The following is a 12,795-nucleotide window of genomic DNA, read 5'->3' as shown; positions in this document are numbered from 1 at the left end:
AATGGACTTTGCTGTGTTATTTTCAATGAAACAATAGAAATTAAAGCTGCAAGCAGCGTTGGTCGGGTCCGCATTTTGTCTGGTGCTAGTCCTAGGTGTCCCAATACTTTTGTCCAATGGTAGTCCTGAGTGAGACCTACATAGAGGTTTTTGTTGCATGTCTCTACGATATTCGTACTGGGAGTTAGAGGAAGTTGTGTCTGTGTTTTTTTCCCAGTGGTTCTTTTCTTTGAAGGCTCGTAAAATCAAAACCGTAGCACTTATTAAAACGCTTTCGCCAACTTTTAATCAGAAGGGTTCAATCTCTCTCCTGTAGCAGTTTGAAGCCAAAACGACAAACACGTTCAGAGGAGATAATGTTTGATGTTTGGTGACCGCTTTTTAAAAAAAAAATTGTTTTGAAGTGGGGTATATCAAACTTCCTGTTGATTTTTGCTGAAGGATGTCAATATATGAAATGTAGGTCTAAGTGAGACCTACGTAGATGTTTTTGTTTCATGTCTCTAAAACGTTCCTACCTGAAGTTACAAGCCGTTTTGTCTGTGTTTTCCTCTGAGAAGCAGTTTTGTCTCTGTTTTATTCAAAAATTGCGCAATTTTGAGTTTCGGGGTTCGGTTTTTTTTACATCGCAATTTCCACCAGTCACGATGTGTGTAAAAAGTTTGGTGAGTTTTGAAGTATTTTAAAGGGGTCAAATTACAGCTCAAAGAGGCAAAAATGAGTGTTTTTAGTCATTTTTTGTGTTGAAGGGGAAATTGCCAACTTCCTGTTGGTTTTTGCCCGAGGATGTGAAATTATGAATTGTAGGTCTAAGTGAGACCTACATACAGGTTTTTGTTTCATGTCTCTACGACCTTCCTAGTGGGAGTTACAGGCAGTTTGTTTTTGTTTTTTTCCTAGGGGGCGCTAGAGCGCAAGTTTGATTTTTTTTTTTTTTACTAAAGTGTGCTGTCCCAGTTTTTCTATGTTTGTATAAAATTTGGTGAGTTTTGAAGCATGTTAAGGGGGGCAAAGTAGTGCGCAAAGCTGCGAAATAATAATCAACCTTACAATTCCAATAGGTTCCTTTGTACCTGTATAACAGGGAGTCCTTTATACAGGTACATGCGAACCCTAATTATGTACTCATATAGTAGTACAGTTGGCACAGTACAGTAAACTGACAGTTAATATTTCAACATTTGACATTTCAAACAAATATGAACAGAAATAGTTCATGCACATTCAGATGAATACTTCAAAATTACAATTAAAATGTTTTGTTTTTGTATATATGCGCACTAATTGACTAAAAAGAGCACGCACTTGGCGTGATGATGTCATGTTATCCATGGAAAAATGCATGTTTAGACAATATGATTTGCCTGAGCGGCTAGGAGACCCCGAGAGTAACAAGCGCTTGCCTTGTTGCCTTTCCATTAAGAACAATAAATTAGTTTTTAGTATAAGTTTGCTGGTTTCAAGAAATGTAATATCATTATGTCAAGATAATGGCACTAGCATTTACTTCATTTAAGAATATTTTACAACATATTGAGCAAAAAGGTCTCTTTTTTTATACCAAGAAAAGCGCACTTGTTATTAGCGAGAATATACTTATTTTAAGCTATTTTTGGGTTCATTGAAGTTAGCTAATTAGGGACCGAGTACCCTATTGTATTTCTAGCGTTTTATTATTATACCGCCACCTCTTTAAACTGTAATTTGACCCCCTTAACATGCTTCAAAACTCACCAAACTGGACACACACATCAGGACTGGCGAAAATTGCGATCTAATAAAAAAAAAAAAAAAAAAAACTCAAAATTGCGCTCTAGCGCCCCCTAGGAAGAAAACACAGACAAACTCCCAGTAGGAATGTCGTAGAGACATGAAACAAAAACCTCTACGTAGGTCTCACTTGGATCTAGATTTCATACACTGACAACCCCCAGCGAAAATCAACAGGAAGTTTGCAATTCCCCCTTCAAAACAGAGGTTGAGTAAAAACAGTCACCTATTTTCAAACATTATCTCCTCTGAGCGCGTTTGTCGTGTGGGCTTTAAACTAGCACAGGAGAGAGATTGAACCCTTCTGATTAAAAGTTGATGAAAGAGTTTTGATTACTGCTCCGGTTTGGATATTATGAGCCCTCAAAGTCGGTCCCGTCCGTCGCTCCGATTGCTGGCACGGCCACTCTACCAACTTCGCCACGCCGTCCCCTCTATGTAGGTCTCACTTAGACCTAGATTTCATACGCTGACAACCCCAAGCAAAAATCAACAGGAAGTTTGCAATTCCCCCTTCAAAACAAAAGTTGAGTAAAAAAAGTCACCTTTTTTTAAACATTTTATCCTCTGAGCGCGTTTGTCGTGTCGGCTTCAAACTAGCACAGGAGGGAGATTCAACCCTTATGATTAAAATTTGATGAAAGCGTTTTAATTACTGCTCCGGTTTGGATTTTATGAGCCCTCAAAGTCGGTGCCGTCCATCGCTGCTTGCCGCTTTAATTAGGGTCCGCACGTACCCTGTACAAAGGACTCCCACAGGGAGTCCTTTATACAGGGACAAAGGACACTATTGAAATTGTAAGGCTTTATTATTAGGGTCCGCCTGTACCCTGTATGGGAGTCCTTTGTACAGGTTACAAAGGAACCTATTGAATTTGTAATGTTTATTATTATTATTCCGCCGCCACAAAAAACGCTATTTTGACCCACTTAACATGCTTCAAAACTCACCAAATGTGACACACACATCAGGACCTGCGAAAATTTCCATAAAATCAAAAAACCAAACCCCAAAACTCAAAATTGCACTCCAGCGCCCCCTAGGAAAAAACAAAAACAAACTGCCTGTAACTCCCACTAGGAAGGTCGTAGAGACATGAAACAAAAACCTGTATGTAGGTCTCACTTAGACCTACAATTCATAATGACACATCCTCGGGCAAAAACCAACAGGAAGTTGGCAATTTCCCATTTAAGACAAAAATGTACTAAAAACACTCATTTTTTCCTCTTTGACCTCTAATTTGACCCTCTTAAAATACTTCAAAACTCACCAAACTTCTCACACACATCGGGACTGGTGGAAATTGCGATCTAAAAAAAACCCGAACCCCAAAACTCAAAATTGCGCTCTAGCGCAATTTTTGAATAAAACAGAGACAAAACTGCTTCTCAGAGGAAAACACAGACAAAACTGCTTGTAACTTCCGGTAGGAACGTCTTAGAGACATGAAACAAAAACCTCTACGTAGGTCTCACGTAGACCTACATTTCATAGATTGACATCCTTCTGCAAAAATCAACAGGCCAAATGTTCTTCTTCTATTGGCAGATAATTTTGCTTAGTTCAAATAAAATACCCCTCATTTTTGTATTTTTTTGTTCTTGTTTTTGAACACTGACTTTTTGCAGCGCAGCCGCACCGGACTATAAGTACAATGTGAGTTGAGGTATTTACACAGCAAGACGTTGTCAGTGGTATTCACTTTTGGTGAATCTACAAAACCGTAACAACACAAAAAGAATGCCGGCGTTAGTTAATACTAACAAAGGACACTTGTAAACATGTTAGCATACTAGCTAATGCCATTGACACATATGAATGAAAACACTTTTACGCACATGGGACGGTTGAGTACGTGAGGATTGTTGTAGTTATATTGTAAAACTTACAAACGTCGCCCGTGGCGATGAATGAAAAAAAAATAAACGAACGGCACTTGTACTTCCGGTTGAAAGCTCAGTCTAAACAGAATGAACAATATTAAAAACAATATTCAAATATTATCCTTAGCTCCACCAATGACTGAATAAAAACAAAAAATAAATAAATATAAAACCAATATAAAAATAAATATGATTAAAAACGATTTTAATGGGTAAAACCAATTAAAACAATAAATAGAAATCAACATTTAACCACACAAGTCACGTAGTGTTAAAAGCCAGAGAATAAAAGTGGGTCTTAAGACGAGACTTAAGAGAGTCCACTGTGGGAGCAGTTGGAACATGGAGGGGCAGAATGTTCCAGAGCTTAGCCCGGTCTCCCCTGGTTTTAAGTCTGGCCTTGGGCACCACGAGCTGGAGCTGGATCTCGGTCCCAAGTGTACATTTGGATGAGGTCTGAGATATAATGAGGTGCCAGTCCGTGCACGGCTTTAAAAGCAAACAGCAAGATTTTAAAATCAATTCTAAAATGAACAGTGAGCCAGTTTTTTTATTATTATTATTTGCATTGTGGCCGAAGGAAAAATCCATAAATTAGAAACACTCGTTTTAGGAACCGCAGGGTGTAAAGCGTAGGAAAAGGCTTATAGTCCGGAATGTACGGTACTCAGGATGGGAATTCAACAAAAGTGTCCAAAAAAAATCTCGTTAGCGATGCGCTCTCTCTCTCTCGCCATGTGCTGCACTCCTGTTTCCAAGCGAGCGTCGTGTTAACGGAGGGAACCAACAGCGCCTCTGCAGGTTGCAGCCGAGTACTGCACGCCATTTTGCCTCAACAGAATCATTCTGGAACATACGCGTCTGTTCTGAGACTTGAGTGTATTTTGCTGTTGTGTTGACATTATTTGGGTCTTAACTGAAGAAACTAGCTTGTTGTCTTTTAAAAGAGTTTGTCTCCATAAGTACTTCAAAACTGCACTCACACACATTTAGTAGGAGTTTGCACAAAAATATGTGAGTATTTTGGGCTTTATTTGTCTTTTTAATGGACACTGATAACAATCAACAACGTAAAATGCAGTTCAAATATAAATGATAATAATAATAATAGATTTTATTTGTAAAAAACTAGGGATGTCCGATAATGGCTTTTTGCCGATATCCGATATTCAGATATTGTCCAACTCTTTAATTACCGATACCGATATCAACCGATATATGCAGTCGTGGAATTAACACATTATTATGCCTAATTTGGACAACCAGGTATGGTGAAGATAAGGTACTTTTTAAAAAATAATAATAAAATAAGATAACTAAATTAAAAACATTTTCTTGAATAAAAAAGAAAGTAAAACAATATAAAAACAGTTACATAGAAACTAGTAATGAATGAAAATGAGTAAAATGAACTGTTAAAGGTTAGTACTATTAGTGGAGCAGCAGCACGCACAATCATGTGTGCTTACGGACTGTATCCCTTGCAGACTGTATTGATATATATTGATATATAATGTAGGAACCAGAATATTGATAACAGAACGAAATGGGGGGAGGGAGGTTTTTTGGGTTGGTGCACTAATTGTAAGTGTATCTCGTGTTTTTTATGTTGATTTAATTAAAAAAAAACAAAAAAAAACGATACAGATACTAAAAAAAACCGATACCGATAATTTCCGATATTACATTTTAACGCATTTATCGGCCGATAATATCGGCAGGCCGATATTATCGGACATCCCTATAAAAAAAAACTTTACATTGAGCAAACAACCTCAAAGTGCTACAGTGTATTGAAAAAAATAATAATAATAAAAAGGTAATAAAAAAATAAAAACTAGAACAGCCTAATAGCTAGAACTAGTATACATATATCTATAAAAAAAAAAAAAATTTCTTTAAAAAGGGTTTTTAAGCCTTTTTTAATAGCATCCACAGTCTGTGGTGCCCTCAGGTGGTCAGGGAGAGCGTTCCACAGACTGGGAGCGGCGGAGCAGAAAGCCCACAGTTCGTAGCTTTGTCCTGGAAACGATGACACGGCAGTCCGTACTATCCTCATTAATGCTGCGGTGTTGTCGTTCATTATTCTTAAAAATAACCTGAAGCATCATTTAAGATAAAACAAAGTGGATATAGAAAGTAATCACGACCTTGTTGATTCTTTGATGACGGCACAGCAGCATATCATGCTTTGTCATTACACTCCTCTCGTTTATCGGCCTAAAAGCATCATTTTAGTTGCGACATCAAGTGGATATACAAACCATTCCGATCAAATAGTTCTATCTCCCTTTTTAACACGTTGTTGTTTATCAATCCCAGCAGCATATCATGTTTGATCGTTACTTAAACGCTGTCGTTTTTAAAGAAAATAAAACGACTGTTATTCAAAATAGCCTATAAACATTATTTCCCTTGTGACCTGCGTTGGATATAGAAAGTGATCACACACCTGTTATTTTTTCAAAGATTGCATAGCAGCATATCATGCTTTGTCATTACACCAGCAAATATTCATTCCTCATCCTTAAAGCATCATTTTAGTTGCGTCATGAAGTGAATATAGAAAGTAAAAACAAGCTTGATAATTATTATTTTTTATGATGGCACAACAGCATATCATGCTCTGTCATTACCTCACTACTACATCAAATATTCATATATCCTCATGACTTTGTTGTTGTTTATCAAACCCGGCAGCATGTCATGCTCAGTCGTCACCATGCCGACGCCATCAACGCACTTTTGTTGCTGTTGTGATTTATCGGCGTGTCATGCTTCATCGTTACTATCCAGACGCCATCAACGTACCCATGTACAGTATTTATGCTGCCACAGCAGGATATCATGCTCTGTCATTACTAAATACGGTCCAATAGTTCTATATTCTTCTTTAACATGTTGTTGTTTATCAATCCCAGCAGCATATCATGTTTGATCGTTACTTAAACCGTGTCGTTTTTAAAAGAAAATAAAACAACTGTTGTTGAAAATAGCCTAAAAACATTAATTTCGTGTTTTCCGTGTTGCTGTTGTGATTCATCAATGGCAGCAGCATGTCATGCACTATCGTTGTGGCGCAGCAGTTGTTTTCTATCGTAAAAAAATATATATATATGGTAATAAAAAAATGTTAAATCAAAGTGTAAAAAATATTCTGTCGGGGTAAAATATATTTAAGAAAATAATGAAATAAAATACAATTATGTCAAATATAAGTTCACCCAGCTTTATCAATGACAGCAGCATGTCATGCTCTATCGTTACTATTGCAGATTTTTATGTCATAAAAAAAAGTATCTTAAAATTACAGAGAAAAACTGTGAAATCAAAGTATAAAAAATATTCTATTAAGGTAATAATATATTAAATTAAATAATGAAAAATATAAATTCACCCAGCTTCATCAATGACAGCAGCATGTCACGCTCTATCGTTACTATTCAAGAATTTTCTGTCATAAAAAAATGTTTACTATATAAAAATTATCTTAAAATTTAGAGGAAAAACTGTAAAATCAAAGTATTAAAAAATATTCTGTTAAGGTAAAAATATATGAAATTAAATAATGAAAAATATAAATACATCCAGCTTCATCAATGACAGCAGCATGTCACGCTCTATCGTTACTAGTCAAGAACTTTCTGTCATTAAAAAAAATTGACTATATAAAAATGATCTTAAAATTAAAAAGAAAAACTGTAAAATTAAAGTATAAAAAATATTCTATAGAGGTAAAAATATATTTAAAAAATAATTAAATGAAATGAAATATTGAAAAAATATAAATTCATCTAGCTTCATCAATGACAGCAGCATGTCATGCTCTATCATTACTATTCCAGATTTTTATGTCCTAAAAAAAATTAAGACTATAAAATAAGTATCTTAAAATTACAGAGAAAAACTGTAAAATCAAAGTATAAAAAATATTCTATTAAGGTAAAAATATGTTGAATGAAATAATGAAAAATATAAATTCATCTAGCTTCATCAATGACAGCAGCATGTCATGCTCTATCGTTACTATTCCAGATTTTTATGTCCTAAAAAAAATTAAGACTATAAAATAAGTATCTTAAAATTACAGAGAAAAACTGTAAAATCAAGGTATAAAAAATATTCTATTAAGGTAAAAATATGTTAAATGAAATAATGAAAAATATAAATACACCCAGCTTCATCAATGACAGCAGCATGTCACGCTCTATCGTTACTATTCAAGAACTTTCTGTCATAAAAAAATTTTGACTATATAAAAATTATCTTAATATTAAAAAGAAAAACTGTAAAATCAAAGTATAAAAAATATTCTATAGAAGTAAAAATATATTTTTAAAAAATGAAATGAAATATTGAAAAATATAAATTCATCCAGCTTCATCAATGACAGCAGCATGTCATGCTCTATTGTTACTATTCAAGAACTTTCTGTCATAAAAAAAAATAAGACTATAAAAAAAAGTATCTTAAAATTACAGAGAAAAACTGTAAAATCAAAGTATAAAAAATATTCTATTAAGGTAAAAATATGTTAAATTAAATAATGAAAAATATAAATTCATCCAGCTTCATCAATGACAGCAGCATGTCACGCTCTATCGTTACTATTCAAGAACTTTCTGTCACAAAAAAAATTGACTATATAAAAATTATCTTAAAATTAAGAAGAAAAACTGTAAAATCAAAGTATTAAAAAATATTCTGTTAAGGTAAAAATATATGAAATTAAATAGTGAAAAATATAAATTCATCCAGGTTCATCAATGACAGCAGCATGTCACGCTCTATCGTTACTAGTCAAGAACTTTCTGTCATAAAAAAAATGTGACTATATAAAAATGATCTTAAAATTCAAAAGAAAAACTGTAAAATCAAAGTATTAAAAAATATTCTATAGAGGTAAAAATATATTTAAAAAATAATGAAATAAAATACAATTTTGTAAAATATAAATTCACCCAGCTTTATCAATGACAGCAGCATGTCATGCTCTATCGTTACTATGGCAGATTTTTCTGTCCTAAAAAAAGTATCTTAAAATTACAGAGAAAAACTGTAAAATCAAAGTATAAAAAATATAATATTAAGGTAATAATATATTAAATTAAATAATGAAAAATGTAAATTCATCCAGCTTCATCAATGACAGCAGCATGTCACGCTCTATCGTTACTATTCAAGAATTTTCTGTCATAAAAAAATGTTTACTATTTAAAAATTATCTTAAAATTTAGAAGAAAAACTGTAAAATCAAAGTATTAAAAAATATTCTGTTAAGGTAAAAATATATGAAATTAAATAATGAAAAATATAAATTCATCCAGCTTCATCAATGACAGCAGCATGTCACGCTCTATCGTTACTATTCAAGAACTTTCTGTCAGAAAAAAATTTTTACTATATAAAAATTATCTTAAAATTAAGAAGAAAAACTGTAAAATCAAAGTATAAAAAATATTCTCTAGAAGTAAAAATATATTTAAAAAACAATGAAATTAAATATTGAAAAATATAAATTCACCCAGCTTCCTCAATGACAGCAGCATGTCACGCTCTATCGTTACTATTCAAGATTTTTCTGTCCCAAAAAAAAATTAAGACCATAAAAAAAAGTATCTTAAAATTACAGAGAAAAACTGTAAAATCAAAGTATAAAAAATATTTTATTAAGGTAAAAATATGTTAAATTAAATAATGAAAAATATAAATTCATCCAGCTTCATCAATGACAGCAGCATGTCACGCTCTATCGTTACTATTCAAGAACTTTCTGTCACAAAAAAAATTGACTATATAAAAATTATCTTAAAATTAAGAACTGTAAAATTAAAGTATAAAAAATATTCTATAGAGGTAAAAATATATTTAAAAAATAATGAAATAAAATACAATTATGTAAAATATAAATTCACCCACCTTCATCAATGACGGCAGCATGTCATGCTCTATCGTTACTATTCAAGATTTTTCTGTCCTAAAAAAAATTAAATACTATAAAAAAAAGTATCTTAAAATTACAGAGAAAAACTGTAAAATCAAAGTATAAAAAATATTCTATTAAGGTAAAAATATGTTAAATGAAATAATGAAAAATATAAATTCATCCAGCTTCATCAATGACAGCAGCATGTCACGCTCTATCGTTACTATTCAAGAACTTTCTGTCAGAAAAAAAATTGACTATATAAAAATTATCTTAAAATTAAGAACTGTAAAATTAAAGTATAAAACATATTCTATAGAGGTGAAAATATATTTAAAAAATAATGAAATAAAATACAATTATGTAAGATATAAATTCACCCAGCTTCATCAATGACAGCCGCATGTCACGCTCTATCGTTACTATTCCAGATTTTTCTGTCCTAAAAAAAATTAAATACTATAAAAAAAATATCTTAAAATTACAGAGAAAAACTGTAAAATCAAAGTATAAAAAATATTCTATTAAGGTAAAAATATATTAAATGAAATAATGAAAAATATAAATTCATCCAGCTTCATCAATGACAGCAGCATGTCACGCTCTATCGTTACTATTCAAGATTTTTCTGTCCCAAAAAAAAATTAAGACCATAAAAAAAAGTTTCTTAAAATTACAGAGAAAAACTGTAAAATCAAAGTATGAAAAATATTCTATTAAGGTAAAAATATATTAAATTGAATAATGAAAAATAAAAACTCATCCAGCTTCATCAATGACAGCAGCATGTCACGCTCTATCGTTACTATTCAAGAACTTTCTGTCATAAAAAAAATTGACTATATAAAAATTATCTTAAAATGAAGAACTGTAAAATCAAAGTATTAAAAATATTCTATAGAGGTGAAAATATATTTAAAAAATAATGAAATAAAATACAATTATGTAAGATATAAATTCACCCAGCTTCATCAATGACAGCAGCATGTCATGCTCTATCGTTACTATTCAAGAACTTTCTGTCATGAAATTGTTTTGACTATTTACAAATTATCTTAAAATTAAGAAGAAAAACTGTAAAATCAAAGCATAAAAAATATTCTATTAAGGTAAAAATATATTAAATGAAATAATGAAAAATATAAATTCAAAAAATATCTTAAAATGAAGAACTGTAAAATCAAAGTATAAAAAATATTCCATGGAGGTAAAAATATATTTTAAAAATAATGAAATAAAATATTGAAAAATATAAATTCACTCAGCTTTATCAATGATATTATCATTAAATTACAAATAAGGAGCTCATCTTTTTGTGCAATTTCCTACTAAATTCGGGCTTGTTTGGCTTTTATTTTGTCATTTCCACACGAAGCCACTTGTCCCAAAACTTCCTGTTGACTTTGTGGTCAACAACAACGTCTCGCCCCTGACCCCTGACCCCTGACCTTTAGTCAACCAACACAATTGTCCTTTTTCAGAGTTGAGTAGGGATGTGTGTCACCTCGCGTCGCTTCACTTCTTCACCCAGACTCACAACAGTTGCAAACGTGTGCGTGAACGTGTGAATTGTCTCACTTGTCCACCAATAGAAGGAAGCAACTTACTTTTCTTCTTTTTTTTTAATAGCAAGACCGCATTTAAACCAGCGTGTTCATGAAGGTAGCGTGTGTGTGTGTGTGTGTGTGTGTGTGTGTGTGTGTGTGTGTGTGTGTGTGTGTGTGTGTGTGTGTGTGTGTGTGTGTGTGTGTGTGTGTGTGTGTGTGTGTGTGTGTGTGTGTGTGTGTGTGTGTGTGTGTGTGTGCACCATCTATGTAGTTGTGTGTTTTCGCTGATTGTCTTATTGACTCGTAACTGTTGCCTCTTTTTGGACGATGTCATGAGTGTGTTAGGACACACCTTGTGTACATAAATAAATAAATAAATAAATAGACGCTCCAAAGACCAAAATACAGACTTTGTATTGGCATCTCTTGTCTTAAGCAACTATAACTGGACTTACAGTCACGCTGTACTGATTTCATGCTAGTGACCTTTTCCTGTCTTCTTTTGCATCCTCTTTCCTACCATTTGTATAGAAAGATGTTCTATTTTGTACATTTTATGTTGTTGTTGTTGTTGTTTTTATTGTTGTCTTTTCCTCCTGATTAAAATAAAAAAAACCTTTTGGAAACATATTTTTTTATGTGCTTTCCCCCCCCCCCCCTCCTAAAACTTCTAATCTGTTTTACTCTTTAAGTTGAATATAATTATTATTAATAAAATTACACCTATTTAAATATGCATTTCTTTTGACAAACACAAGAAAAAATTATTTCAATGTTATTGGAGAAATCAAAAGTGTGCACCAAATAAAAAGGCAGGAACTCTTATTGAATATAATTATTAATATACACTAATTGTGACGCTTATATTCATTTAAATACATGTATTGACAAAACTTTAGTCCCAAAAAATTGCTTTCAATATTATCGGAGAAAACAAAAGGGTAAACATACCTGGATATATTTATTAAAGTTATTAATTGATTTTATAATACATAATTTACAACATCAATTGTACAACTTTAATTACAAAATATTATTGTATTATTAGATTGGCATAAAAACTAATAATAAAAAAATATGTAATAAAATTCCTACTAATGTAAATACAGGAAATAAAAAAATATCAAAAGTGTTAACTATAAATAAAAGTAATAAAATGACTACACAACATAAATGTGGCGCTCACAGATAAAATACTTTACATTTATTTTTGGGTTAAACTTTTTATTTTCTTTATAATTCATGGAGAAAATGAAAGTGCGACAAATGTAAAAGCAAGAATGCCTATTTAATTTTAATATTAAAATTATGACCTACCAATACTTCATTTTGGAAACATAAAATACATTATGATGGTTGTAAAACTATTAATATTAAATATTTATTATTGCAGTCGTACTGTAATAAGTTAACGAAATAATATAAAATATGTTATGTAATGAGATTATTTCAAACGTAATTGCAGGAAATTGAAAAGTGTAACATAATTATCAAGTCTAAAGTTACTGTCAATAAAAATAATACAATGATTACACAACATAAATGTGACCCTCACATAAAATCATTCATTTTTGGGCTAAACTTTTTTTTATTTTTTTTATTAATGGAAAAAAATTAAAGTGCAAAACAAATATTAGGGCAAGAATGCCTATGGAATTTTAATAT

At 31.8% G+C, this 12,795-nt stretch overlaps 1 long non-coding RNA gene across 1 annotated transcript; it reads left to right on the top strand.

The window, feature by feature from the left end:
- Nucleotides 1–748: 748 nt before the first annotated feature.
- LOC133653266 (uncharacterized) lies at nt 749–11,760 on the top strand. Its single transcript, XR_009826690.1, has 2 exons — nt 749–7,599; nt 10,693–11,760. It is a non-coding gene; the product is annotated as an uncharacterized LOC133653266 (long non-coding RNA).
- The last annotated feature ends 1,035 nt before the right edge of the window (nt 11,761–12,795 follow it).

The sequence above is a fragment of the Entelurus aequoreus genome, linkage group LG07 (assembly GCF_033978785.1).
Source record: "Entelurus aequoreus isolate RoL-2023_Sb linkage group LG07, RoL_Eaeq_v1.1, whole genome shotgun sequence".
NCBI classification, from domain to species: domain Eukaryota; kingdom Metazoa; phylum Chordata; class Actinopteri; order Syngnathiformes; family Syngnathidae; genus Entelurus; species Entelurus aequoreus.
This window is presented reverse-complemented; position numbering and strand designations above follow the sequence as displayed.